General features: G+C 37.7%; 1 long non-coding RNA gene across 1 annotated transcript; it reads right to left on the minus strand.

Moving 5' to 3' along the window:
• Nucleotides 1–15,564: 15,564 nt before the first annotated feature.
• On the minus strand, nucleotides 15,565–17,368 carry LOC140344008 (uncharacterized). The gene is made up of 3 exons (XR_011923444.1): nucleotides 17,198–17,368; nucleotides 16,112–16,221; nucleotides 15,565–15,663 (listed from the first exon to the last, which is right to left on the minus strand). It is a non-coding gene; the product is annotated as an uncharacterized lncRNA (long non-coding RNA).
• Nucleotides 17,369–27,509: the final 10,141 nt, after the last annotated feature.

The raw sequence follows: 27,509 nt of genomic DNA on the forward strand, positions 1-27,509 counted from the left end.
GCCCACTGGAAGTGTACAACCGCCTGCAATTCCATACAGGAGACATGGTCCGCGGCTCTGAACAGTGCACCTCCCAGCGGAGTCCTTCTCCTGACCCCGCAGGCTGGTGGACTGGCCAGAGCCAAGGATCACCAAAAAATTCTTTGGAAAATAAGACTGAGCACGCGTGCCCTTTCCCGAAAAAAGTGAGGCCACAGCGTGCTCACCCGTGCCCCCCCACTACACTTTTGGTGCTCAGCGTGCCATATGGATTGCTATAACACAAGGTGTACTGCATGGGGAGACTCACTGCAGTGTAAATAGGTGAAGGCTTATAAAGACTGCCTGCCCTTGAGATAGTCTATGTGTACACTGTAAATATATTAATATTGATTGTAATAAAGGAACTTGTATGGAGTAGAATGGGATACGTAGTACAGAACTACACTTACACTAGAACGGGGAAAGTTGTTAAATCTTTACCTGCTGAATTTCAGACTCGGAATAAAACATTTACAGAACACCAAGATAACAAATTGAAACATTTTAGAACACAAGATACAACAATGCAATATATATTTATATACAAAGACACCCCATGTTTACTGTAAGAAGTACTGGGAGATTCTTCCACACAGTTAACATTTCCTGAAGCCCATTGTTATTTGCTCTGCATACTCTCTCCCTCTTTCTCTCTGTGGCTGCTTATTTTCCATTTTATTGTAATTTTGAGCTTTTACTGGAGTTATTGCACACATAGTCAGATCACACAGAACAAACATCTATCAAGCACCTGTAAACCACTCAGTGAGTATAAAATAATATAATGGTATAAAATACATTGTGCTATAAAAGAATATACAAATCTTATATGATACTATGATAAAATCATTTTCAAAATGCAAAACAAGTAACTTATATAAAGTATATGTATGTCAATAAAATGCTTAATAAAAAATAAACTGTAATCATCAAGTATTGTGTTCTCATATGTCCTTGTTTATATAGTGCCAAAAATATAAAGTCTAAAAGTTTCAAAAATTCTTCCTAATGCAAGTCCAACTTTATTAGTCTAACATAATCAAAAAAACTGAGCAATGATCTACCCTGTGATGCAGTTCATCTGCAGTGTTTCTACTCGCTACTCTAACCAGAAGGCATAGATCACCTAAATGAATAAGATTATCTAAGCAGGGTCTCAGCATATAGGTGGGCTAGTTAACTTCCCCCCAAACTGACCCTGGCCCTTATGTTAAACACATTGGACTGTAAGCTCCTCAGTCAGTTAGAGACATGGCTATGGAACATGTGTATGTAACTGTGTAATACTTTAGGGCTACAAAACATGACGGGTAGACTTTTAGGCTTTATAGGAGCCCAGAATATTATGATTCACATATTCTATGATGAATACACCTTCAACATTATATAAATTCTTGATAACAAAATTCTTCAGAATGAAGACCTGAAGTATACAATGTACTAGAGAGAGACCAAGGTCCTGAATGGCCCTTCTCCATAAAGCCAATATGTAGCATCTGATGAGTTCAGAGCTTGTTCTAGTTCCAAATCACTAGCACATGTACGAAGATATACAGCCCCATACCGATAATGTCTTCTCTAAGTGAACTTGTTTGCTACCAACATGAACAAAGTCACCACAGAGGACCCACCCTCCTAATGAATTTTATTCTGAACAGGCTTAGTCATCCAAGGAATTAGAAAGACAGACCTCCATGGGTAACCCTAAAAATATTAATTGTTGAGGACAAATTCTGAAGCTGAACCTCTAAAGCAGTGATTTTTAACCAGGGTTCTGTAAAACCCCAGGGTTCCTTCAGAGGTTGGTAGGGATTTCTTAACCAATGAGCAATTTGTACCTCTCAGATCAGTTTATGTGACACCAGTGATTGTTTTGGCTATCTGTAGGGTGATATTCCTTCCACTGGCTAGCAACGTAAGCAGTATTCTTCCTAATACACACCACACTAATGTACTGTGAGTTGTGGATAAAGTAAATATTATCAGGGGTTCCCTGAAGACCGGAAAGTTATTGGTCCACCAATTCTTAAAAGGTCTGGTCTAGAAGCTACTTAAACAGATTAAGATCTCTTTTTATACAAATCAATGACCCATTTTCTGTTAATTTTCAATGTTAGTTCTTAGAGTAAAAAGCTGCTGAATTTTATTATTATTATTATTATGTTACATTTTTTAATCTCACCAAGGTACTTAATTGGCATTTTATCAATTTCTGATTTATACTTATGCTTTTTCTTTTTTAAATAAAACAAAAAGTGTACCTATATAAATAATTTTAGAATTTTTCAAACATTGTGCCCTCTGGTTATCGTCATGTAGCCATCGTTCACTATTTGGTCAAGGTAGCGTTGGTCCTTCTAAACTTAAAATAAAATCATACACACGGGGCCTTACTTATGTTTCCTTCAGATGCATCAATAATCTTGCCAGTCATATTGAGTGTGGATGGCTGGTCACTCGGGAAAGCAGCAGAGATGAAAATCTACCATGTTCTCTTAAACAAAAAAAAAGAACTTCACATTGAAAATTCTTATTTGTCTGAAGGCTGAATATGGTTAAGGCTACACGACTGCTTAAAATGCTGCCCGGCAAGTTTTTGAGTACAGTCTCCTTTCAAGTCCCAGGCTTCAGCCGTACATCCTTCAAATTTTGACATGCGGTACAGTAAGCCTATTCCCTGACCAGAATTTGGAGCATTGAGGTTCTGACCTGACATCCATTTCAAATGTGTCTCTGATTCCAAGCATCTGATATGAGGGGAAAAAAGCAGGAGGGATGCAGAGGATTTCTAGAATCTATAATATAGAGGTATTCTGTGGATCTCCCCTATAGGGTCCTAATTGCTGTTCGAGGTATGTTTTGATGTCTTGAGCGAGTTTCTCTTCATTCTTAGCACCAGTTCTATAGATGTCCTATCTGCAGCCAGAAAAAAAAAATTCAATTGGCAAGAAATGTAAATGGTTTTTTGTGCACAATATATAGTACACATAGTGATAAAAAAACAACAGATATAGGATGGACTGGCACTGGATTCTCTGCATTATGTGGCACTGGCTTCAGAGCAGATTCACAATCAGGATAGACAATTTTCCACTTAGTCTTCTTCGAAAACCCAGCATTTTTACTCATACAGAAGTTGCCTTCTGAGTAATGGACTTTTGGCTCACGCCAAACCATAGGCACAGCAAAAGGTATTTTATTCCTTTTCCCATTCAACCATTGTGTTAAGCCAATGTAACACACCTGACAGCAGATATGAGGCGCCCAGAATGTATCCTGATCTCCAATTTCACATCCAAAGTAATACTTGTAAGCAAATCTCACCCTCTTGGTTAGGTTAGTGCGTTGATCACACGGGGTATATTTGCACAAATGTAGCAAAAATTGTCTGGTTTATTAACACAGCTCTTTAGCTCAAAACAGACTCCCTATGGCCTAGCTGTACTATCCAATAGGATGGTTTCACACTAGAGACAAGCCCTTGGTCCTTCTCGCCCTATATACCTAATTCTGATGTCAGCTCACTAACACACCCAGACTTGCCCAGTCGCTGCTGGAACATGCATGCCACCAGGGAACGTGATTCAGCGGAGGCAGCAGCAGGCATAGTGGTAGCTGCAACTGTTATAATATTCCCATGTAAAAATACATTACCCAATTACCAACCATTTTAACAGCTATAGTGCGCCTATAACTTAAAATCTATACACGATAGGCAAATTCTGAGTGCAGATTTGGAATCAGCACACTCAATATCATAGAAATCACATGTGTTATTCCCAGTAGCAAAATTACACTAAAGGAGATCAACATTTCTTACACGATAATGAACAACACATATAAATAGTAAAATACTGGCATTGTAATAAAATTATTAATCTCCAATTTGGGTATTCATGCAATAGCCATAAAGGTCTTATCAAGTTATTCTGTAATAACATTTACCTTGAAGGATTTCGATAAATTTTTAGGGTAGTATTTGTAATAGGGGGAGTATTTGTAACAACATACCTATAAAAACATATATATATATGCAAAAACATTGTAAATATACAATATTAGTCTGCGAGAACTAAACTATATAACTAAGCATATCCCAGGTACACCAAAAGGAGACAAGTACTGGCCAATATTGTGAAAAAGCTGTAATGCTGAGAATTTGGATGTGGTAAATAGTGAGCTGCACACAAAATGCCAAAAAAAAATACACAACCAAGTTTGTTACTTACTCTAGTCTAGCTTAGTCTAGCTTACAGCACTGATTTAAACAGGGTGGTTCCTCTTGGACTCCCCTGTAAACCGTTAAGCAGTGAGTTGGCACATTTAGTATTCTACAATATATAGCAAATTAAGTCAAATTAAAGTCATCTTAAGCCATTTCACTTAAGTGGGGCAAGGCAAAGAATGCGCAAAATGCAAAGAGTTATAGACCCTTTCATCATTCTAGAATAGTCAGATTAGTGCAAGAAGAGTGAAAAGAGTTGTTTGACCTATTATGTGTCATCCAAAGTTCTGCCAATATCGTGATCCCACCTGGTTGCAAAGAATTATATATTCGAGAGATAATTCCTTTACCCAATGGGTCCTTGTCACATATCCCTTCAAAAGTGGTGTGCGACAAGGGGTTACGTGCGTATTTGAGTAGGGACTGAACATAGTTAAGTAGCTGTAAATACGAAAAAACACATGAGCGGGGGACATCAAACTTGGATTGTAATGATGGGAAGGACTTTACTCCCACAGCCATCATTAAGTCTTTCACCCTGCTGATATCTAGAGCCAACCACTCAGAAAAACGGGATGGTACCTCAATACCTGGCAAAAAACTGGGGTTTCCCACTATGGTCTCCAACGGGGTATGTGGAGACATCAGAGCACCAGAGAATTTGACATCATCCCATACTTTCAAACAGTGTTGTCTAATGGGGCTCTCAACCTTCTTCCAGAAGGTTGGAGGGATCCAAAGTATAGTATCCAGCGCAATTGGGGACAATAAATGTGCTTCCAAGTCAACCCATAAAGGTTTGTGTGCCCTAACATGGTATGCAGCCAAAGGAGCCAGTTGAACCACCCTATAAAAGTACAGGATATTAGGCAATGCCAAGCCTCCATAGGCTTTAGGTTTGTGCATAATCCATTTTGCTACCTTAGGTCTGGACCCCCACCACACGAAATCTGAGAACACTCTCTGTAGTGGGCAATTTAAATGCGATATCACTACCGGGAGAACCCAAAATAAGTACAGGAGTCTAGGAGGAGCCGTCATCTTCAGAGCGGCAATTCTACCCAACCAAGAGATATGATACCTCTTCCAAGACTCCAGTGTAGCCCTAGTGGTTACTAAGATAGAAGCATATTTGGCAGAATACATTGTGCCGTATGAGGCCATATGATATATACCCAAATAAGGCAGTTTAAACGATTCCCATTTTTATATGGAAAATTTGCCCGTAAGTCAGGTTGTGGAAATATTAAGTGCACTAGATTTCGAATAATTCACAGACAGACCCGAAGTTGAAGAAAAAAATAATAATTAGTCGGGCTAGATTAGGTAGGGAGAGTACTAGGTTCATAGGAAAAAGGACCACATCGTCAGCAAAGAGACATAATTTGTAATGATATCCACCAACTTCCAATTCCAAAATATCTGGATTTGACTTGATCATAAACGCCAGCGGCCCCATCGCCAGTGCAAAAAGTAATGGCAACAGTGAGCAACCCTGACGCGTACCCCGGGTTATGGGAAAATATGCTGAATGATATTCTGTGTATATCACAGAAGCACTATATATAGGGCTTTAACCCAGCTTAAAAAATTGGGACCAAAACCCCACATGTCAAGGAGGGCGAAAAGATATGACCAGGAAACTGTGTCAAAGGCTTTGCGGATGTCAAGAGACAACAGCATAGCCAGTACACTTCTATGTTTAGCCAAGTGTATCAAGTGAAGGAAGTAATCTACGGGTGTTATTTTCTGCGTGCCTTTGAGGTATAAACCCAACCTGTTCACCTCCTATCAGACTTCCAATTTTGTCATTTAGGCGTGAAGCCAAAGTTTTTGCTAGTAACTTCACATCACAAGTGAAATCGGTCTATAGTTTGACCAAGTACTGTGATACAAATTAGGCTTGGGTAACATGCAAATATTTGCCAAAAGAGTATCCGGACCGAAGGTCTCCCCCTGTAAAAATTGGTTAAAAAATTTCACTAGTCCAGGAACAAGCAGATCAAAAAAATTTTTGTAGTATAAAGGTGAGATTCCATCAGGCCCCGGTCACTTGTGTGGTTTGAGTGTTTTTATGGCCTCCTGAACTTCCATTTGCGTACTAGGGGCTTCCAATGAAAAATGTGGGGCTTCAGATAGCCATGGAAGGTTAACACCCATCAGCTTAGCACACAGTTCTTCAGAAGTAATAGAGTCCTGGGCTTCATATAACTTACGAAGGTACGTGTGAATTCAGACAGAATTTTAATAGGATGACTACACGGACCAAAATTGGGTATGTGTAAAGGGTAAGGCTTAAAGTCTCTAAAGTAAGATCTTAAAGGCTTGTCTAGCATAGAATCTGGCTTGTTACTTTTAGTGTAATATTTATTACGAGTCCATCTAATCTGCTTGTCCGCCCGATCAGTAAGACAAATATCCAACTCCTGCCTAGCTTTATCCAATTGTTTCCACAAGGAAATAGTCGGTGAAGATTTAAATTGAGCCGACAGATTCTGAAAAGTCGTCCCCAATTGTGTAATCTGGGCTTGTCTTTTCTGCTTCTTACGAGTGGCCAACTGTATAAAGTGGCCCCGCAGGACCGTTTTGTTCCACAATGTACCCAAAGAAACACCACCAGTGTCATTTAGCAAGAAAAATGCTCTCAGCACATTACCAATCTCCAGCGTTGCGTCAGGGTCACTCAGTATTGACTCATTAAGAACCCACCTAAATTCCCTTGGCTTCTCATATAAAGAGGACACAGACAACATAACCGCATCATGATCCGGAAGGATATGAAGGAAGGATATCACAAGATATAGCTGAGGAAAGAAAGTTGGTGGAGATCAATATGTGGTCAGTTCTAGACCTGGTATTGTGAGGATGGGAAAAAAATGTTGAACTACTTTTTTATCTGTGTGGATAATTTATTTTGATTCTTTGCCCTGGTAACCATTAACCTATACATATGAAGGATGGGGGGGGGGGTTAGTCTCTAATACATGACTAGAGGTATTGTATTTCCAAGGCGAGGCTGGTTATTGTAACCATAAGAATGAGATTTCCCTTGCCTTTGCAAGATTTCTGATTGCTTGCTGCCTTTGCCCCAAAATTACATGAGGCTGGAGGTCTGCTTTAAAGGGCCCTTTCTTCAGGCCCATAAGTTATTTTTGCTTGACATTTTTTGGGCTGGCCACTTGACTCCTCTTTCCCTCTCTTCTGGCACTGGTGTGGCTTTTATGGTGCAGCTTATGTTTGCCTTCATTACGTATAATAATGCAAGGGCACTGTGATGATGCCCCCTCAGGGGCAGCTCTATAACACTTTGCACTTACAGAATGTATTGAATATTCCAGGTTTAACGATCCTGACAGTCATTTAACCTGGAAAACACTGAAGACATCTCATTGTGGTATAGTGTATTACTATAGTGTAATATAAGTAGGAAAAGGCGAGTATTGTAGCTAAAGCTGTAATTGTTATTTTTCACAAACTGTGACCCAATTAAAAAAAAAAATACACAAAAGATGGGTTTGAAGTTGGCCTTACTACATATTGTTGTATCGTTGTTATTCTAGTAAGTAGAAATTACATTTGCATCTTCCAATACATACGAGTAACCAATTAGCTATTTCACATAGCAGCATCTAAGGATTTTTTGGAGGAATCTTAAGCTTTAAAACTTCCAAAAATGGGCAAATAATGGGGTTGGATAACTTTTGAACATAACTGAAAATTCCCATCACAAAGAAGATTAAGCAGATCTTACGAATGCAAATTACAGAAGATGAAACAAATCATTTTATCATTACTATTAATCATTTAAAATGGAAATGAATTGACATTCCTGAAGATCGGGTTGATTGCTTGATGCCTTGCCATTTCCCCACCTCTTGATACAATCTCTGGAGAACACTTGATACAAGCTTATGAAGACCTCTCAATGCCACTCACACTGATTCTCATACACATCATTAGATTAGGTGAACTCTGAACTGTAGGTTGATTCTTTGCCTCTGTTCAGTAGAGATGAGGAAAACGTGAAAGAAGAAAAAGGCATACAGGTGGAGATAACGCGATGTCTCTTGAGTATCGCTTGCCTATCCATGTGTATGAACACTAGAAACTTCAAATCTAACTCAACGGCTTTGAGGCTTCCTTTCCTTTTTCTTTACCTTTCCCATTCTTACTCTGTCTTTATTATATGAAACATTCATGTTTTCTCTGAGATTTCTTTCCAAAACAGCAAAGGCAACTGAAGAGTAAGTCACCTAACACTAAAGGTCTTCCTTATGGTCAGACTTAAGGTGAACCTCTACTTTGCTCATTGTAAGCAAACAACAGCTTCATGGTGCTGAGTGGTACATAGAAAAGTTTTAATTACATTCCAAGTTCTTCTTACTGCCCTATTCTCCCCAGAAATACATAGTCTCCCTGTTTTTATATAATGCAGAACTGAACAGCCAACTGCCAGACTTGACCGTTGAGGAGCAAAGGTAGAATATGCTCAACTCTAATTTATATTGTTACTAGTCAAAATTTATCCTGGAATATTGGGCAGCTAGGTAACTATGGGTATCATATGTTCGCATAAAGTGGAAACAATCCAAATCCAGTAGGTCCCGTACTGTCCCGATGAGCGTGGCCATCCAAAAAAAAAAAAAAAACACTGATCTCCTGGCAGCACTTTTTTTTGATCCATAAAAGCCTGACCTGATACTTAGGGCTCCCGTTGATATCTTCCTAAACCTATAGACAGTTAAGAGATTTTGTACCTTTCATGGATTGCATTCTTTCTCTATATATGGTGATTCTGTTCAGGCCTTTTAATTTCCTGGGCTTTTTCAAAGGAAATCATATACTCACCAAAATCTGGATGGACATAAGAATTAGCTAAGGTATTAGTGGATAGTGTCAATTTGCTTTGTATGAAGGGCTTGCAAGGTTGGGAAAGTAAATTAAATATAGTATGTTATTATTATAGTAAATAATAATCCCTTAGTATAGTATATGCATCATTTCTTACACAATGTATAATATATATTTATATATACACACAAACACTAGGTGACAAAATATCCAGGTTTACTTTGGATCCGTGCCAACAGATTGCTGTATGACAATGGTGTTAGAAAATGACCAGATAGGATAAATTATTTTCCCCAAATTCTTTTACTAGCTCGACAAACATTAGTTTATAAAACCCTAGGATGTGTGACTTTGTATGAATTTAATTATTCTGTATAAAAAGCAAATGTACAAGTCAAATTCCTTTTTTTATGGTATTCCTCGTATTTCTTGCTCCAAGCCAGCTTAAGGCTAGGATATAATTATATATCTAGTCAAAATAGGGGCTGTGCACTTTTTAAAAGGCCATTATTGTGACATTTCCCTGTGTCTTCAGTTGCAGCTACCCTATCTTACAGAAAGTTTCCTACATAAAAGCTTTTTGTGGCTCACCCCTTGATGACATCATCAAGTAAAGCCAGTCGTTCTGGATAAGCAGTAACAAATCACAATAAATTTCTTCTGTTCTCTCCGATAAACCCATTATAGTTAATGTGTACCCAAAGGCAAAACACTATTTTTTTGTTTTGTAAATAGAAGGGAAGGCTTTTTTAATGTATATGAACCCATTGGAGAGCTTCAGCCCTTTATTTGTACCAGTCACCATAGACAATAAAACAGAAAGTGAAATTGGATTTGGCCAAATGGCATTTTTTTTTTTACCACTGCTCCATTTTTGTGCAGTTAACACGTCTTGTATTTACCCACCTGATAGTTTTCTGCAGGCAGCTTGTAATGGGTAGGTCTGCTTGGTTCTCACCTACAGTTCTGTTATCTGCACATGCTAAGTGCCACACAAAGTCAATAAATCTCAAGAAGCCAACCACATGCTTATGATTCCAGCATGAGAAATGTATTTGCTCCTATCCATGAATTGAACACATTAGAGCAGTGGTCCCAAATCTTTTCGGACCTATGGACCACTAAACTTAAGGACTCCGGACCTCGCATGCATGGGGAGCTGTGTGTCACTCAAAGGGGAAGAAACTTCCCCTAGAGTGACAACATGAGGAGACAACACCAGGAGACATGGTCTGTGGCTCTGGCTGGTGCGCCCCCCTAAGTGGGGTCCGAGTACCACAGGTTGGGAACTGCCGGTCTCTGTGCTCCTATGGCCGAGCTGTCAGACGGCCCGGCCATGGACCAGGGGTTGGGGACCCGTGCATTAGAGGACCAGGCCCATGGAAAGGGACTTCTGAGTATGAACTGTCTGGAACCTGGAGTAACTTTTTTTTACAAGACAAAATCATTAGTGAACATCTAGCTTCTTTGGATTTTTGGACATGTGAGCATCATGAGCAGGCTCCATGGCATGCCAGCACCTTGATCCCTGAGCTGCAGATTATTTATTTTAAATGCAATTTATTTTTCTGTACACATTTTTTGCAATATATTATCTGATTGAAACAATTAAAAAAAATACTTATTTGTACCTGTTTAAAAACAGCAATTCTAAGTAGAAAAGTTCTGAGGTTTAATTTTAGCCAGCATTTGTTAGATTACCAGAGGTAGGTAGACACACAATCCTGTGAAAGTTTAACTGCCTCTGTGGTTGCAAAACAGTTCTAAAGATTGATACTTATCTGCATGCAAAAGACATGCACAATCTGCAAGATGAAATTGCAGTAAAGCAGGACACTGCAAACACAGCACAATAAAGATGAATATTCCAATAAAAGCCAAAGCAACAAAACCGGTTTTGCTGCAATGTTCAGCTTTAATCCAAAGGTTTCCCAAGCAGTTTGTCTGCCATTTCATTTATCCAGTCTGATGTCCATTATCATTTAACCCACTTCCTCTGAGCCCAGGCAGTCCTGGACCTGTCCCAGCCTGGACAGTGAAATCAGCAGCAGCTATGAGCTTTTTTTCTCTTCACTTTTCCTTCTGGTCCTATCAGCATGCTCCATGTCACATAAACTAAATGGCACCTAATTGTCGAACTGGCAAAATAAATGTATTATAATACTCACATAATAAAAACAGAATTGCATTAACTTGAGTCTTTTTATTCTTATTATTTTTTAGTGATTGAGTGCACAATATGCATCTAGCAGACCTCTAGTGTGAACTCCCCGTCAGTATTCTACACTAGATTGCATTACTTATGTTAACATGGATTAAAGAAACCCACTTGGCCACGCTCCAAAGTGCATTTAAAAAACATTAGGATATGGATCACCCTATTTTTATTATTTGAAAAAGACATCACTCCCATATAAAGAAACAAGCAGCCAGCCTCTAAGTGCTCATGTTGAGCAAAGACGTCACACTAATGACAGGTGGTCAAGCGAAGTTAATTTGTTTCGTTGTATCAGTTGTGTCTGCAATAATTGAAGCCTATGGAACATGTGCTACAATAGAACAATTTATACTCGTGTTTGACGGATCATAAGAGCTCAAAGTTAATGTGTATTGTATTGATTCTTTCATCCCATTTCCTTTCTTGGCTCGCTAATGAACACACAAGAAGCTGCTTTGGGGATAGAGTTTTCTGATGTTCCAAAGACGTTGTGGGTGGGTATTCTTTTAATCAAGTGGATTATGACATTTTAGTCCTGGGTATTTCAAGAATGGTTCATCATTATCAGGATTTTATTTCATCCGATATTTGATATTCTTTGTTATATGTTTTACTATTGAAAAGTAAGAAATGTCATAATTTCTAATATTCTGCATTTAAAATCTTTCATCTCAAAAATTTGTAATGATCAATGATTAAAATGTGAATTTTCACCATCCTAACTTTCTATACTGCCTTTTTTTATTGCCAATAATCACACAAATTGCACCATTTGTAGATATATGACCCGGATACAATCTTATCACAATAAATAAACATAATTGCTGAAACCACATCTGTAACCTTTGGATAGAGCAGTGAAGGGTCAGGACCACTATCAGGTTTTTTGTTGTGTCACCATTAAGGCAATTCACTCTCTTGCAAGAGAGATCTGTACCAATCACCAACAGGCAAAAAGACAAATTCTGTTTAGGTCTTGGAAAACTGAACTCTATACTATAATAAAAGTTATAGATATAAAATAAACGCTGAGATCCAAAGAGCAGGTTTAGTTAGCGGATACAAAGCCCGTCCAGAAGTTATTTTGACTCAAAGAATCCGATGTATATTGACACATAAACGGGTATGGAGACATTAGGAGATTGCGCACTTTTTTGTTCTGTCCTTTTATTCCCAGTGACGTTAGTGATCGGGACAATTATTGGTGATACAGTCAACAAAAATGAATAGTGTTTCTGACCCTTCACTGCTCTATCAGTGCTCAGCACTGGAAATGGGGGTGTGTATTGTGATCTGTCCAGGGGGTATGTACTGCGGCATGCCTGGGGGTCTGCACAGAGACCTGTCATTGAGGCTTTGTAATGCGATCAGTCCAGGGGATGTGTACTGCAGCATGCCTGGGGGTCTGCACTGGGGTGCCTATACTGGGGAGGGTCTGTATTGTAGGTTGTCACTGGGGTCCACACTGGGGGCTGTATTGAAATCTGTTTGGGAGGTGTGTACTGTGGTATGCCTGGGGATCTGCACTGCAGATTGGTACTGAGATCTGTCACTCAGGTTTGTACTAAGGTCTCCTGGGGTGGGGTGTCTTCTCAATGTCTCCAACCTGCACCGATGACAACAGCGATGACCTCCACTCCCAACTGTACTCCACGATTGTCACACAGGCTTCTGATGGCCATTTTAACACAACTTTAGTAAAATTTGCCCACAGCTGTCACATTTTATAATCACGCTGGAATGTATTTAGAGATATAGGAGCTGATTTATTCAAGCTCTCCAAGCCTGGAAGATACACTTTTACATTGAAACTGGGTGATCCATCAAACCTGGAATGGATTTCTAAACAGTCAATTGCTATTTGTTAGCAAATGTTCTCATTTGTGGACCAGATCAATTCCAGGTTTGCTGGATCACCCAGCTTCACTGATAAAAGTGTATCCCCTCCAGCCTTGAAGATCTTTAATAAACTAGGCCTATAGTATGTAAATACAAAACGGCCATAGAAAATCATCAGCACTGAGTTTTAAACACAGAAAACAATTATTTTATTAAAAAAATGCCTTTTTTGACAAGACCCAAACAATACCAATAACAAAGCATAAATATGCGTAATGTCAATAAGTTAGGGTATACATTTTTTGTCCTAATTAGATTTAGCTTGGTCTGTCCCTCTTTACGTCTCCTGATTTGGAACTCTGGGGCTGAGAGATAGCTTGTGCCTGTAAATGTAACTTACTTTTCCTGCTGGACCTCTGCACCATTGCTTGCCCACAGTTCTTCAACCTCTCTGCCAAACATCCAGCCCCTGGGGGTGATGGTCATCTGAACACACACATTTTAAATACAAATATTACAAATTTATAATTACTAAAAGAATAAATACAGTAAGATATGTAATGTTTGTCTTTTGAAATAGAAAAGAAAAATCTATTTGAATTTTCCAAATAATTATTCTAGCATTAAATGAACACAAGTTTTATCTAGCAAAATGGACATATTTTTCATTACAGTTCTGAGTATGTCTGTGCATTAATATCTTTCTTTTTCTATTAACTGTAACTACAGGTTGTCCTAATCAAAGCCAGTGAAGTCTAATTATTAAAGATCTGTTTTTTTCTTCAGTCTCCCACCTGAATTGTGCCTTCCAAATTCAATAATTGAATTAAATCTCATTGGTAAAATGTGAAGATTTTTGGCTGGAGAAGGCTTTTTTCTCCAAAGGATTTCTCTGGCTTAGGGAGCTGCACTCTATAGTTGAGAAGGCCCTTGGAGAAAACTTCAGATCAACACTTGCTGTGGACTTATTGGCATAATTATAGGTGGTTACTCCACTGAAGTCTTCTGGGAAGACAGCTCTTGACCCTGCAGTGGATCAAAGACTACTTTGTGAGTTGAAGGAATGAGAAGAAGTCTCTTGGATTTTAAGTAAGCACTGCAGTACAGGATACATTAACATTAATCCTCTAATACATAGGGAGAGGGATATTCTGTAAACATTTCTTGTAGGGCATTTCCTGCTTTTATTCTGCTCTCAGGAATAACAAGCAGTTTTACAAAAGATTAATGCCACATGGCAGGACATTAAAAACAATCAAAAAGAAGCAAGGTTCAATAAAGGCCATGCAATGGTAGGTGAACTAGACACCTGGACAAAGTGAGTCAAGGAGAACAAGATTTAACAAGAAATATAATTGGGAAACAACTTATTTGGCTCTGTTTAGATGCTCTGCTGGACGGAGAAAGTGATTTCTGCATTCATTTGCATTATGTGTAACAACTCAAAAAGCCTCTTAGGCCTTGTTTCCACCAGCATAAAAAAATTCTGTGCTTGAAAATGATTAGAAAAACTCATTTCACTGTCATATACTTTTTTCTACTTTTTTTTGGAAAGGCAATGGCCTTGTGGGTTGGAAACTACAGGAGATGATAAGTGAAGTATTGGAGACAGGAATAGATAGGTGGTAGAAAGTGTTTGGTAACAATGCAAAAATGATGGATTTGTGGGAGCTAAGAGAAGAGCTAAGACAAACCTTTTCTTCTGGCAAGATCAGTTTCGCATGCAAGACTCATTAAATTTGTCTCATGCCCCTTTTTTTTTGTAGGAATCTTTAGCAATTATGCAATCAAGGTAAAAAGCTACATGTGAGCACATCACAGGGCAGGACAATTAGTCATGTAAAAGATTAAAGTTCTGTGGACTCAAAAGACTTAAAGACATGCACTTAAAGCAAGCAAAAAAAAAAAAAAACAGTACAATACCAAACATATATGAATGGACACAAGGCTTGAGAGTTTGCTAGGGTCATAAAGCTCTGGATCTCCACAGCCTGTATGAGTATTGGCCATCCCAGGAGCCATGTTATCCATGGAAAAAGGCATGGAAAGCAAAAGGATATTCTGAGTGTTATCTCTCTGCAGATATGACAGGTCCTGTCATCTTCACTGCCGCCTCTTTTGGGTTCAACACGTTTCTCTTTGAACAATGGACAGCCACCGATGATGTAAAAAACAAATAGCCACCAGAACCAAGAGAAGGTGTTTTGGCAGAAGATACTTTATATGTCACTGCCAAAATCTTCTAGCCCTAGAGACTTTTTGTCCTTTGAATGTAGTCCTGCTTTGTGGAATTCTCAATTCAGAATTTTTACTTCTACCCCTAGTGACTTTTTGTCCTTTGAATGTAGTCCTGCTTTGTGGAATTCTCAATAATTGAGAATTTTTACTTTACATAAAAGGGTTGACTACCCTGAGTTTAGGAACGCTTCAAAGTTTCGGGCATGTGCAGGAGTGCCCAAGAGCCTCCCAGGAGCCTAGACGATCCGGATTTAGACGGCAGTGCTGCACCCTTAAGAAAAAAAAAAAAAACAACTGAATTTTTACTTTACATAAAAGGGTTGTCTACCCTGAGTTTAGGTAGGCTTTAACACTTCCGTGTATACTGTCCTATTGCAAAAGATGAAAATGCTCATGCGATGTGACAACGATTTTCTATTAGTTCTTCAAGATTTTTTGTAAACAGACACTCATTGCCACAACATAAACATGACAATTTACATTATTCACCAGCATTTAAGGTTCTACTTACCTGTTTATTACAAACATATCAAGTGGCAGTAATAGTTTAATAACTAATACAGGAAAACCAAACACTGCACAATATTTTTAGTAGATATATGTCTATATTTCTCCCATCTCCACAAAAAAATTACCAGTCCTTCTCCCGCAGAGCATATACACAAAACAAAGCTCATTTTGTCTAGGAGGGATGTAATGTAGAAGTTTATTTGCCTTACCTTTAAATAGCCGGTGCTCGAATCCCCTTCTCATAAGTGACTGAATATGGCCTGTGGCCTGCAGTAAATGTGATGATGTGGATAAGGGTCAAAACCAGAAGGGAGGAAGACTATGCAAAACAAAGGTTAAGGTAAGCATTACTCTCTGTGAAATCATTCCCTAGAACAGCAGTCACCAACCTTTCGGACCTCATGGACCACTAAATTCATAATTTTAAATCCCGCGGACCATAATATACACTTTTTTAAAAAAGGTGTGTAGTAGGAGGGAGTGCACATGCGCCAGGTTCAGAGTCCGGACCGCACAAGCGAGGGTAGCGTGTATCACTCAAAGGGGAATAAACTTCCCCCAGAGTGACGTCATGATGCCAGAACCTGCCCACTCTCCCATTGCAAGCTCAGACCTGCTTGTTAAACATCCTGGGGGGACAGTACCCCAGAGCTGTGGACACAACAAAAGTTGAGTTCGTATGGGGAACATGATCAGCAAGGAGGAAAAAGGGGGGTTCTTAATGAATAAATGTGCTTTGTAGATTTGTGAGGATTAAATATGGAAGAAGTAGTATGATGGATAAACTATTGATGAGAATGTGTAATTAAAGAGGGTGTGGAACTAAAGAATGAATGGAAGGGATGGAAAAATCATGATAATGAATGAGAATAAAAAGGGGAGGAAAATGGAGATGTGAATGAATGAATGTGTGACTGGAAGGTAGGTGAGTATGCCAGGGAAGGGGATGGTGTGTGGATATTTGCTTGTGTATTTGTAATGGTAACGGTAAGTGTAATTTTTCTGCGAACATATATACTGCAAATGCTAGATAGAGGCACATGTAGTTGTTTCGGTCAGCTCAAAGTTACACTAATTAAAAAAATATATAACAATATAGAGCATTACCACAATTACCCAACTCTGCAACATAGGAATATCAAGAAAATGCACCAATTGTTCAAGTTTCCTAATCAATGTTAGTTAAATGCTGGCAGGAAACAATTGTGCCAGCTTCTTAAAGAAAACACACTTTTAAAAACACACATGTAAAGTAAAAAAGTGGACATAAGTTTTAAACAAAATATATTTTTTACCTTATTCTTTGTCTAATCTGCTGATCCCGGATTCTCTACAAAGCCATGTTAAGTAATGGTTGCAAAGTATTTTTCAGGGTGTTTGTTAAGTTTTTAAAAGCATCAACTTGCAATCTGCATAAGGACATGTGATAAAAGAATGCAGAAGAAGCATTGGGAGACAGAGACAGAACGTTGTTACTCTGTAAAAGGAAGAAATTGAACACAAACCTTAATGGCAGCATCAGCTGATATTATTTTACTAAGAGCTACAGATTTAAAAGAAATAAACATAAATTTTGGAATAACATTACTCCCTAAACTATGAGATTTACATTTAGTTACAGGTGGTATACAAATGAAATATTTGCTGGAATACACAGAATACATTTTGCAGATAAAGTATTGAGATGACAAGTTAAGTATACTCATTCAGATATAAAAGACACATCTGATCTTTTCACGTAAGGTTACTATGAAAACTTTACTTGATGGAGAAATCATTTCTTTTTATGTTAGATCATTGTGCACATTGATTCCTCACAGTTGTGGCATGGCGGCAGTGTAATGGATTTTACAGGTATGATTTAATATAGATGAGGCAGGCTTGTGGTTTTATTAAAGTTGTTACTTTGGATTACAAGAGAAAGTTTGTTTGAAGATCAATTTTATGTGCACTTCAACAGAACATTGATGAGCTCTTACATTAATTCATTCTTTGCATAGTTTTTTACTGCAGCTTAACAGGCCTTGGATATGGAGACTGCATTTATTTTCAATTTTCAATCTAAAAACATTTTCATGAAGAACAGGAAATATCCAACAATTTTGTCAAAAATTCAACTTCCAAATTGCTTTGAGCTGACTGTTCCGCTGACCCTCCCCCTGATTAAGATTTAAGTCAACGATTAGGGATCATGTCACTCACTATATATATATTAATTATAATATAGAAACATCTACAAATAATATATAGGTAATAAAACATGTTATGGGTTGTTTTGAGTCAAGTTGCTGATGGTAATATTTGTACCGGCATTTATAATAGGTCAGCATACAGCGATCCAATGAATTCAAGTAGTTAAAACATCCAATCAGAATAATATATTCCAACCAGATCCAAGAAATCTAAAAATCCAATATGACAGGTGTGTCCGATAAATTTTAACTTACTGTAATAAGTTTAAATTATAATAAACATCCTAATATAGAAAGTAAGTGAATATGATGTGTAATAAATGATTTATACCCTGAGGCTCACATACAAGGTTGCACAGTATCATAAATGAACATGCCAGACCTCAGTATACCAGGAGCTGACAGATTGTGTTGAAGATCAAACCAAATCTTTCTCTCATGGTAATACATATAAAAAAAAATACATTGCTTCTAAAATGTTTGTATTAGACACTGAAAATTCTTTTCTACCAGCGCTCCTCCATATAGTGAAGATCAGTATCCAGAATGGTCTATATTGAAATATCCAGCCTACGTGTAATATATAAAAAGAGAAATATTCTTTCATTTTGAAAAATTCGAGCAAGCATTCCTTTGTTGTTATTTGTTAAGAAAAATAATGGGAATAGACAGATACTCAACACGAAAATTTAACTACGCACCAAAAAAAGTTTCACTTTCAAACACATTTTTTAAATTAGTTTTTGTTGTTACAGCTTCATTGATGATCATATGAGCAGTAAAGTATTACTCTGATATGGTTGTATATGCATATGTTTATAATAATTGGCCAAATAAACCATAACAGCTCTGATACTGTAGCTTATTAAGAGGACAATTTTTACATAATGGTTGAGTAAGATAATTATAAAATTCAGGTGCAAAAAGCTTTGTATATGCACCTTTTAAAGTTCTTTTCATTGTTATTTCCTCCTCTTGCATAGCAGCAGCAGGCAGTTCTTTCTGCAGCACTGAGCTTCATTCATATAATGACATATACAATATTTATAAATGGAGAAATTTTCTGGGCTGCAGCATTGTGAGCCCAAGCGGGCATGATAAGGCTTCCTCAGGGGGTATTTCCAGGACCATAATAGTGTGGGTACTCATAGAAGAGAGGTACCATATAGCAAACTAAAATGCAGGGGAGGACACACTGGATTTAAGCTACGTGTTGGAGCAGGAGTTGGAGAAAAGCTTTTTTCCATCGTGATGTCTCTGTGTTTTCGAGTGGTAATACGAGCATTTAACACCCACATTGTTTGGAATAAAGTCAATATAGTTCAATATCTAGCTGTCTTAAGCAGTCACCTAGCATTTTGTAAGGCTGGCTATGATGTGTGCCTTACACCCGTTACCTGCCAGACACCACTGAAGGCCGAAGCTTTCTTCTACAACCCACCCTACAAGCTGATTACATGCCCAAATCTAATCTTCACCAGCTATGAATACGATTTCCTATTCTCTAGGGAGAAAGCTACTGTAATTCATCTATCACAATGATAAATATAGACACTATTAGGTATGCTATAGACAGAAAACACTGGAATAAAGAAACCGAAATGAGAAACAACGTTATCCTAACTGAGATTGGAAAAAAAAATGCCAAACACAACCATAAAATTGATATTATTTCATCACAATTGTTGGTGTTAAATTGATGTACTCTCTAAATGTTAACAACCAAAGATATTCCGTTGCCTTGGACCAGGGTTAAAATGAGAACAGCCTAATTCAAGGATATGTGCTAGGAACAGAATAATAAGTTTAACAAGCATGTGGAATTGAAATATAAGAATTATCTATATATTAGTCTTTTAAGTGTCAATAAATATTGATTTTATTAACTTGTCTTTAATTTCCAACCATATTCATTATTTATCTGCCAATAACTAATCTAATGTTCTCATATGTAAATATTTCATAGGTGTTCAAATCCTATTTTTCCACACAAAATGCCCATGTAATACATTGTCACTTTCCAGTCCTTAGGTGTAGTGGGTCTGATTTATGAAAGATCTCCAAGGCTGGGGAGGATACACTTTCATCAGTGAAGTTGGGTGATCCAGCAAACCTGGAATGTGGTCCAGGATTCAAAATGTTAAAAATCCATTCCATGTTTTCTGGATCACCTAGCATAAAGTTTGAAAGTGTATTCTCTCCATCCTATAATAAATCAGGACCAGTGGCTTCATTCCTTTGCTTTTTTTTTTTTTTACGGCTTTATCCCTTTTAATTTTTTACACATGGTGAGTCTGTAAACAATTGATGGCTCTTTAGCTATATACAACAGATAGGTGATGCCCATTGTGTACATCATCTACAGCAGTGTTTCTCCACCTTGAAATAACTTTCAGGTCTTCAGGAACCCCCTGCTATAATTACAATAGCCACAGCTCACAGTATATTGTTATAATGATCGGTAGCGTTGGTCGAATATCTCACTATTCGATTCGACAGCTATTCGATCGAATGGGGCGAAATTGTTTGGGTGATCGAACGTCGAATTCGAACACCAATAAAGTCAATGGGGTCAAAATTCTGGTTATTTTTTGGGACTGTGTAGAACTGCAAGAGCAATCAGGTGTGTGAATTTTTTATACACATTTATTTTGGGATGTGGGGGATAACCTGTAAAAAAATAAAAGTTAGTTACACAAATCACACACAGTCAATAAATTACTTTAACATTAAAGTTTAAACTTTTTTAAACACATTTTTTAAACACGAATTTACAAAGTCGAATCCTGTGTTTTTTGGGTCGGGTCTATCCGAACTCGAATGGCCTTATTGGGGTCAAATATAAGGACAACCCGAATTCAAACACCAACACTAATGATCGATAGGAAGGATCCCTGGTATATTGCTGAACAGTGGGAAGAATGTCACGCTTACATCCAAAAAGACCATTGGTGTCAGTTGAACTGACGGGGGAGGTCCAAATTGCTCACAGAACCCCTAGCAAGGTCTGAAGGAACCCTGTTTGAGAAACACTGATCTACAGGTTCCCATCCGCCCATGTAAATATGAGGCTGTAAAGTCATTGTCAGCCATCAAACAATGGGAGCACTGACTGGTATTAACTGGATAATTGGCTTACATTGATCAATATGTACTGAAAACTAGCTAACCACTGCTAGCTCATACAACAGGTCTGTGTGATTCTAAAATAATCAAATGTTGGATATTTGGGTCAAATTGAAACAGCAACACTAGTGACAATGCTCACTTACTGGAGATGTATTGTCATTCTAGGACAGGACTACAGAACACTTTACCCCGTATTCATCTCTTGACATTGGTAGGAAGCTTCTCTAGTGCTCAGAGAGGTCCTGGAACAATGCTGACTGATAAAAGTGCAGCACAGGCAGAAACAACAGGAAATTATCAAATCACAAGATTTCTAGCAGCTCCTTTTTAGCTTCTTTGTATTGAAAATACCAAAATACTTTAATTTATAAATTTACCAGACCAAAAGGGATAAAAAAAATGTATAGTTAGGGTTTACATATCTACTATACAGTTATTTGTTTTCCAATTGAGTGAAATTTGTAAATCTCTTCCATTCTATCCCTTGCTAATAAATAAATTCTCACAAGTAACACCAAACAAGAGCAAGCAAGAATAAATGAAATAAAGAAAAATCCCAAATGTATTTTGCAATTCATTTACATGCCAACAGAAGTTGGCACAATTCATTAATATACAGTAAGATATAGATACAGATACAGAATACCACATGCAGTATTTTACACTGATATCACAAGACAATCCTTTTTGTTACTTCCCTAAAATTATTTTTTAATATGGTCAACATAGGGTGATGTTTATGAGCACTGAACCCAAAGACATATTTTTGTTTGCGTATATAACTTCCTCTAATTTCTTCTTCGTCTTTTTTTTTAATGTTAACAGTAAACAAGTTCCAAAGAAAAAAAAAGAGACACTGAATTTTTCTATTTATGTCCAAATGATTGTATGCGCATGTCAACCTGTAGCCCACAGTGTGTGTGCAGTGCCAGGGTGCCTAGGGGCAACAAATGTTAATCATGTAATCATTAGGAGGACTGTGCAATGATTACACTGATAAGGAAGATCACATCACATACATGGGGATAGACTGATTTATTAGATGGAGCTTCATGATATTGATTTTGGACTTTCATCTCACATTCGTTAGTGTTGGATAAGGTTGAGGCTGCCTAATCTTGATCGATCTTAGATCATCGGTGGAAGGATTTAGAAGGTATCCACTGTGTTTTACACATAATGCACCCTTTAATAGACCATCTGCAGATCACAGGGGACCTAAATGATTAGGAAGTCAGGACCAAAGGATACAGACACTCAGATCTGAAGCTGCTTCACTTGCTGTAACAATGTTACAGAGTATAAAATGATGTGCTATGTGACCAAAAGAACATTGTCATTCAAAAGAGTTGTGTATATAAACTATGCTGCAAATATTGCACGCATTTTGGAAGCACCAATTGATGCATTTTTTTCATTTATATTCTAAATTTTAAAAAGTTTAATGAGCCTAAATCAGCACAGAGCAACACAAATATGATAAAGTGAATTGTTACACCTTTAAGCTAAACTCTAGCATTCAGTCTTGCAAAGTTGTACAGGATTCACTCGTGTAGTGAAATTGTCTAACACCTGGTTTCACTGCACACTACAAGTTTCTCATAATGTGCATTAGAAGCAGGAGCAGAAAGACCCAACATCATTTCCTGAATAATGGTCATGAAGTCTCATCTAGCCCTATTCTCTGCAGCCTTACTGATCATGACTTGCCCCTTCCATTTATTGGATTTCAGTTTTTTTTTTTTTTTGCTTTGTTTGTGATTAGCTCACAGTGAGGATTTTATACAGTAACTGACACCACACTGCCTACGAATATGTTGGGACAAACATCTGTCCTATTTGCATTTATTAAAATATGTACCTGTTCAGACTTACATACAAATTTAACTTTTGAACAAACCTACAGTCCCTATATTGTGTAACCCAGCATGGGGCATAAGAATGCTTAGCTATTCCTTCCTTCTCCCAGTTACTGTGAGTGATTTTAGTGCAGGCTTAATAAAGGCTGACAACATTACTTATGGATATCCTCCTGTACCTGCAATCCAAGCAAAGCCATACAGATAAGACCAGTATTGGGCCCTATCCACATGCTAGATTTCTGTTGCTAGCAATTATGTGACAGAAGAATGAACAACCCACAGAACCCCTCTGTTCAATGAAGGAGGAGATGGGGGGAGAATGGGCAACCGGCGCCCCGCTGTGTCCTCCTCTATAGAAAAGTATAGTGAACATTCCCACACCGTTGTCCATTGATCCTCCAGGATGGATTGATAAATGACATCGGGAGACCACTGTACACATGATAGGATTTCACCCAAGGTGATCACAAACGTTGGCCTCAGGCAACAATAATCTACTGTGTGTTTGCAGCTTTAGGAAGGCAAGAAAACAGGCAGTAAACTAACCTCTGATATGTAAATAACAGATCTAACAGACTGTGGTTTCATGATGTATGATCTGATGCTGGCCAAGTGACTCTGTATTTTTCCCTCCAAAGTTATCAGATTATTTACTTTTACTAAAAACCCTGTTGATATCACATCCCCAGTTCTGTAAATTCTATCCTCAGGCTTGAATTTTTAGAGCTCAATGGTAACCTTGTGAATTTGTTATTCGTATCCTTCCCTACTATTTATTATCCTGCCTATTTATTAAAATAGACCTGTAAAAAAATATCCATCTATATATTATGCCTAGCTATTATTTGTAAAAGACTCAAACAACCAGGGTCTGAATAAAACTGTATTGTGTAGAAGGCCCTGAACATTCTTTTCTTTCTCAATGACAGATATTGATGGAATGGGCATCTTCCACAGGGTCTATATTTACAATTCCAGGGAGATATCTGGTTCTGGGTGAAGAAGGTTTCTCCATTAGACTTTCTATTCATTGTACCACAAAGGACACATTTGGCTAAAAGCCTCCTTGGTGTTCACTAGCTTGATGCAAGATGCCTGCCTTGGGACAACCAACATCACCTCAATGTACAGAGGAAAAGGAGCAAGCACGTTATTATTTTTATTATTTTAGCAGCATCCTAAAATTTCCAAAATAGTAGAGGATACACTTTACACCCTCTCAACCTCTATCAACTCTTCATTCAATAAAGGAATAATAATATTCAATTACAATAATAAGCCATTGTTGCCTAACCTTTTTGACATGGGGGGGGGGACTCCTTGAAGTAGCCTTTTCTAGAATTATTAAACCCACAGATAACAGTACATTAATTTGGTGGTCAGTGGAAGAATACCTGGCCAGTGCAAAGGCTGCCCCCTATAGTAGCCAAAAAGATCATTGATGTCACCTAAAATGACCTGAGAGGCACACATTGATCAAAGGACCCCTCGAAACCTCTGGAGGAACCCAAGGGCTTCAAGGAACCTGTTTAAAAAAAAAACTTTTGTAGTCTGTTCTGTATATCTGGTAGAAACCACACACAAAAATCAGACCTTAAGGCTAAGCATTCCAGATTATTCTATAGAGAGTAAAGGGTGGGCACTTGTAGATGTCCACATTCTGCATTTCCTCTTTTAAAGGTGCACTCAAAACATTTCAAACTTACTTACTCATTTTCTTCTGTCTCCTAAAACCCTCACTACTTACCCACCATTTCATACCCTCCTCCTATTGTGTGCTAGTTCCCCTATTTCTTAGATTGTAAGCTCTTCGGGGCAGGATCCTCTCCTCCTCCTGTCCCACTGTCTGTCATTTGCAACTCCTATTTAATGTACAGCACTGTGTAATATGTTGGTGCTATTTAAATACTGTTAATTAATAATAACAACATTCCTATGAGAATATTTTTCTATAAAAGGGAAGCTACTAGCACTGTTTGATGCACAAGGATTGCAAAACCACCAATAAATAGTAAAGTCCCCTTAAAATTAAAAAACAAATTAGAAAAAAGATCATCAACTTTTCTTTTCCAGATGATAATTTGTTGTGATGTAATCAAATAATGCCTTCAACTTCGAAACTCTTTGTCAAAGACAAGTCTGTGATTGTATGAAGTAGGGAAAGTGACCCAAAGCACTGCACTTCTCCTTATTCCCATCCAGCTGTGACTCCTAGTAGTATAACTTATAACAAAGTCAATTTATCAATAAAATATCCAATATAGGACAACACCTTGTCTTTGCTGAATTAGGCAGCCAGGTTCATATCTTAGTCAGGACCCTATCTGGATGAAGATTGTAACTTCTTCCTGTGTTTGCGTGGGTTTCCTCAAGGGATTCTGGTTTCCTTCCACATTTTAAAAACAAAGTTAAGTGGCTTTCCCCAAATTGTCCTTAGATTGTAATAGTGATATATGACTATGGAAGGGACAATAGATTGTTATCCCCCCTATGAGGAAGTCAGTGACATGACTTTCATTGCCGCCAAGGTCAGCCCCATATAAATGCATAAATAAATAAATATGAAGCTTATATAATGGATTTCCAATAAACTGTGGTGTAATTATGTAGATTTATTCTAAACTTCCCAAAATTGCACTCTGAAATGAAAAAGGATTCTGCAGAGTTTAAACAATTGAATCATTTTATTGTTGTTTCTTCGCATGCATATCATAGGACATGTTAACACTTTAATGATGGCCCATCTGTTAAACTGGCACCATACCCAACCTCTGATGGCACTACACGGTGTTTGTTAAGGACTGTATACATGGCTTCTGTATGGGAAAATGGTCAAATGAGGTCAGACTACTAAGAAATGGTGAAGGAAGCAATTTAAATTGCTACAAAAAAGGGAAATGCTTTAAAACATTTACCAATGTTCATTTGGTATTCCTTAACTAATGTATACCAGCATCTGAGGGTATATACAGTATATATAAAATGAAAAAAGCAAAGGTCACCAGCAGGAGAATTCTTATAGCCAACCTTAAAACCCAAATATACATTTAATCATTTAGAGAATGGTATGTCGGTGCTACTATTCAATGGATTCCAGCGGATAGAATTTGCATGATGTAAATGGTTTAACAACAGGCAGCACATGAATGTTTCATCTTCCTCATCATCTCCCCACATATAGTAAATGTCTTTTCTCATGGCTGTCAATGGATTGTTTCTTTCCCTATAGCTCTGTAGCTTCAGTCAGTTCCTCTAATAGGAACCTCTCTAAATCATTAGATAAAGGACCTTTCAGACCTTCCTGGAGCAAGGGGTTTGGAGAATAATGAGATCTGCTGGGATTTTATCAATTTTCTACATGCAACCAATGTAAAATGGGAAATAAAGGGAAAGAAATATGTCTTTGCTTAGTGAAAATGATTAAAAGATATCATAGCGTGGATTTTAAAAATTCTTCCTGTGTTTGCGTGGGTTTCCTCAAGGGATTCTGGTTTCCTTCCACATTTTAAAAACAAAGTTAAGTGGCTTTCCCCAAATTGTCCTTAGATTGTAATAGTGATATATGACTATGGAAGGGACAATAGATTGTTATCCCCCCTATGAGGAAGTCAGTGACATGACTTTCATTGCCGCCAAGGTCAGCCCCATATAAATGCATAAATAAATAAATATGAAGCTTATATAATGGATTTCCAATAAACTGTGGTGTAATTATGTAGATTTATTCTAAACTTCCCAAAATTGCACTCTGAAATGAAAAAGGATTCTGCAGAGTTTAAACAATTGAATCATTTTATTGTTGTTTCTTCGCATGCATATCATAGGACATGTTAACACTTTAATGATGGCCCATCTGTTAAACTGGCACCATACCCAACCTCTGATGGCACTACACGGTGTTTGTTAAGGACTGTATACATGGCTTCTGTATGGGAAAATGGTCAAATGAGGTCAGACTACTAAGAAATGGTGAAGGAAGCAATTTAAATTGCTACAAAAAAAGGGAAATTTTTTAAAACATTTACCAATGTTCATTTGGTATTCCTTAACTAATGTATACCAGCATCTGAGGGTATATACAGTATATATAAAATGAAAAAAGCAAAGGTCACCAGCAGGAGAATTCTTATAGCCAACCTTAAAACCCAAATATACATTTAATCATTTAGAGAATGGTATGTCGGTGCTACTATTCAATGGATTCCAGCGGATAGAATTTGCATGATGTAAATGGTTTAACAACAGGCAGCACATGAATGTTTCATCTTCCTCATCATCTCCCCACATATAGTAAATGTCTTTTCTCATGGCTGTCAATGGATTGTTTCTTTCCCTATAGCTCTGTAGCTTCAGTCAGTTCCTCTAATAGGAACCTCTCTAAATCATTAGATAAAGGACCTTTCAGACCTTCCTGGAGCAAGGGG

The sequence above is a fragment of the Pyxicephalus adspersus genome, chromosome Z, assembly GCF_032062135.1.
Source record: "Pyxicephalus adspersus chromosome Z, UCB_Pads_2.0, whole genome shotgun sequence".
NCBI classification, from domain to species: Eukaryota; Metazoa; Chordata; class Amphibia; order Anura; family Pyxicephalidae; genus Pyxicephalus; species Pyxicephalus adspersus.